The 3,969-nt window shown below is 46.1% G+C and overlaps 1 pseudogene; it reads right to left on the bottom strand.

Annotated features, from left to right (window-relative positions):
- Nucleotides 1–1,435: 1,435 nt before the first annotated feature.
- LOC129646312 (double-stranded RNA-binding protein Staufen homolog 1-like) lies at nucleotides 1,436–2,942 on the bottom strand (annotated as a pseudogene).
- Between the last annotated feature and the right edge of the window lie 1,027 nt (nucleotides 2,943–3,969).

The raw sequence follows: 3,969 nt of genomic DNA, 5'->3' as shown, positions 1-3,969 counted from the left end.
TTATATCTTCAGAGTTTTGCCCAAATGGAGTCACAAGCATAACAAAGTTTTTCTCTTAAAGAAAGCATAGTGGGCAAGTTGGGAGGGACCAACCTAGCAGTAGTGGCATTTGAGAATAAGTTAACAAAAAAGTTTAGTATTACCATTTATTGATGACAAACACCAAGTTTTACTTACATTCCATGGGGAGAAAAAAATTCCCACAATGAATTTCCCACAATGAATCAAACTGGCAAGGCTACTGCGCTTACCATCTGGACCGTATCAGGACCTCGCCGCACACATTTCTGGGCACAGCAACACAACATCAAAAGCAACACAGCGCAGAGATAAACACAGGTCACTTTTTTAAGCCCTACGTAGAGATAATCCACAGTATAAAGCACTCAAGGAAAGTCAGTCTGTAGTTATACATGTGCTACATGGAGACCGTATCCTGCAGTGTAGTGCGAGCTATGTCTAGAGTCATATGTATATACATACAATTTGTTTAACAATCTTTAAAGATCAAAGTTCATTTAATTCCTCTTGCATTAACAAAAATAAAAATGGAAAAGGAACCAAATGATCATTTTAAGTTTAAAATTCCAAAACTACCCAATTTGTAAAACTGTGAGAGACATCAAAGTTGGACTGTTTCAGCTAAACCAGAAGGCATGCAGTGCGCATCACTGAAGTGGTCCTGGGTTAGTCCAGGGAAATAAAAATGTGTAACCACATACACAGGGATATGATCTGTGCTAATTAGATTACTGATTAAGTCGGTCTCAGACAAATTTCTAAACTGTGCTATGTAACTAGATACAATTGAGAAACTCAAATGAAAATTTATATAGTGCCATTTCAATCAAAAGAAAATAATGAAGCTAAGAATACGAATCTCTTTTGGAAGAGAGCAGCGGTGACTGTGAGTACCATGGGAGGTGTGCACCAGAGCACGCCAAGAAGGTCCTCCGGCCGAGGAGGAAGCATTTGATTTTCTCTGGTGCTTTCAGCTATGGGGCCAGACTAAGGCCTTTCTCCAACCTGAGTTTCCAGGATTTGTCCTGAAGTGTTTGTGTGAGCCAGTTTGAGAAGGGGGCCTTCTTTCTGTTTCTTCTTTCACACAGCAAGGAAAAAAATAGTAAAAACACCCAAAACAAACAAACAAAAACCCCGCCAAAACCAAGCACCGGGTGACCGGGGGCATGGACCTGCTGGTTTCCCAGTGGATCCAGGGGTGCTTGGCAAACCCACCTGGCCCCAGCAGCTGCTGCAGCATGGACCGCAACCACAGCACGTGTGAGCGGCTATGCCGACCCCTCAGGGTCCTGCCTTCTTCACCGCTACTTTCTCTAGTCCTTTGGAGGTATCAGAAATTCCAAATTTTCAAAGCAATTTCAGCATTTTCAGCATATATTTGGAGAGTTTTCAATGGTCCATGGCCAAATAAGGTTCAGCACCTCCCACACACAGACACTGGCCCATTTCCTGTTCTTGGCACCTCTGTATTTTGTTGGTCCACCTCCGACAGCAACTTTAAAATGTTCAGCGCAGCCATATCGTGGCAGAACTCCACATTCTTTCCAATACCATGGCTGATCAGAGGTGGCTGAGAGGAACAATTGATAAGAGATACAAGTTCGTTCTTATTTGGGGGGAAGTCTTTATATTCGACCTGGAATCCCTGAGCCCTTGAAGGATAGTCCAGGTGCTCAGAGGGTATCATGAGAGGTACATGGCATACATAGCCTGAAGAGATGTTATTCTTTAAAATGGTCTCGGCTGTCAGCTAGGTGCTCCCATACAACAATTCACGGACTATCGTGAGAGCTACCATGGGCCTCGGCAGGACTCGGAGCTACCCTGGTGAAACCTTTGGTGTGATGTCCTTGACTGACTCCTACAGCCTGGGCAACCTGGAGCACCATGGGAAGAATTCCACAGGCAGCTGCTGATGACTGAGATAAGGCACCCTAAACTCCTCTTTATTGCTAGTCCCATTTTCATCCCCTGAGGCAGGTTCAAAAAAGGTCACAGTTCTTCCATCCCCTGGTTTCTTTGTTGGTGTCCTCCTCTAATTTGAGGGCTGGTTTGGTGGGCTGAGCCTGCGGGACTCTGAAACCTGGGATCTCCAGCATGTTCTTGTCTGCACTGCGTTTGGCCACCTTCCTATTGGTTCCTGATCCTTCTGTGGCGCGTTTTCCCACCTTCACCTGCATCTCAGACTCCCTGCAGCATGGGAGGCCTCCTCAACGAGGAGCAGGTACTCTGGCTCCTCCTCATTTTTTGCCTGCTGGGTCTGGGCCAGTCTGCTAATTGGATTCATCCCCTGGCCGTACTCTGGATGCTTTGTAGCCTGACTATGGGTTTTGTTTTCTTTATGATTCCGGGCTTCACTTGCTCAACTGTAGGCAGTGGCAGTCATTTCTTCAGCTCCTCAAGAACAGCTCTAGTAGTGTTTTTCTTTGAAATCCTCTTGCTTTTCCCTTCGCTTTCCCCCACCAACACCCCAAATGACACCTTGGTCACAGAGCTCCTCATGTGGGGTGGGCCACTCTCCCGGGCAACCTGCTCTAGAGGGAAAGATTGAAGATTCACAGGCAAGTTCTGTTTAAGTGCAATCTCAAACATTTATTTCAGGTTTATTGAGATTTTCTTCCTCTGCTTCTCTTCCATTCACCTCCAGCTTCTTGGGGTGTGGGGGTGGGGTTCATTTTGCAGGATCCTCAAAACTTTTGCAACAGTATCATGTTTTGTAGCCTGTCTCGTCTTTCCCATTAAATTGTTGTCCTCCCACAGAAGGTTCGATAAAGTCAAGATAGTACTGGAAATGGGTAAAAGTACCTGAGGGGATAAGCACTTCCTCTCATGTTGTAACTGTAGGTGGACTGCATCCAAGAGTAAGGGTTGACAGGCTTATCCACTGGCTTTCCCCCGAGTTTCATGCACAGTGCACTCAGCTCTACAGTAGGGGTTACGCTTTCTTACAGTGAACTGGACCTTGCTCACACTAAATCTTATACTCAGGCTGAATCTGGTTGAAACGGGCTAACTCATTCACAAGACACATTGGTGCTTTCTCTTTGGGGTGTGCCAGGTTAGAAGGAACTGTCTGTTGTCCCAAGCTTGTCCCCTGGCTGGTGGTCCCGGGTGTCAGAGTGATGGTGAGGGGAAAGAGGGAGAGGGAAGGGATGGTGGGTGGGAAGCAGAGTGTCCTCAGAGGAGACCGGCGCCACCAGGCCTGGGATCAGAGGAAGGTGCAGTCAAGCCAGACGTGGCCACTGCCAACACAACACTGAAGCTATGAAAGTCTTAAAATCAGTTTCAATTTCTGTATTTGGGATTGGTCTGTTCATATTTTCTATCTCTTCCTGGTTCAGTCTTAGAAGATCATATCGTTCTAAGAATTTGTCTGTTCCTTCTAGGTTGTCCATTTTATTGGCATATAGTTGCTTGTAGTCTCTTATGATCCTTTGTATTTCTGTGTGTCAGTTGTAACTTCCCCTTTTTCATTCCTAATACTACTGATTTGAGCCCTCTCCCTTTTTTTCCCCCCCCCCCTTGAATCTGGCTAAAGGTTTATCAATTTTATCTTTTCTAGGAGCCTGCGTTTAGTTTCATTGACCCTTTCTATTGTTTTCTTCATCTCAGTTTGATTTATTTCTGCTCTGATCATCATGATGTCTTTCCTTCTACTGACTTCAGATTTTGTTTGTTGTTCTTTCTCTAGGTTGCTTTAGGTGTAAGGTTAGGTTGGTTGGTTGAGGTTTTTCTTGTTTCCTGAAGTGAGGCTGCGGGCAGCGGCCTGGCCGTGCTGCCTCCTCCAAGGCCACTCTGCCTCTCCCCTCCAGCCACCCCTTCCTCCTCTGTCCTGCCCTCCTCATTGCTTCAATCACCCATGGCCACTGGCTGGGAGATGAGCTCGGGGCAGCAGCCATTTCCTTCTAACATGGCACACCCCAAAGAGAAAGCCTCAATGTCTTGTGA

The sequence above is a fragment of the Bubalus kerabau genome, chromosome 3 (genome assembly GCF_029407905.1).
Source record: "Bubalus kerabau isolate K-KA32 ecotype Philippines breed swamp buffalo chromosome 3, PCC_UOA_SB_1v2, whole genome shotgun sequence".
Classification (NCBI taxonomy): Eukaryota; Metazoa; Chordata; class Mammalia; order Artiodactyla; family Bovidae; genus Bubalus; species Bubalus kerabau.
Note: the sequence above shows the minus strand (reverse complement) of the source record. Positions and strands in the feature narration are given on the sequence as shown.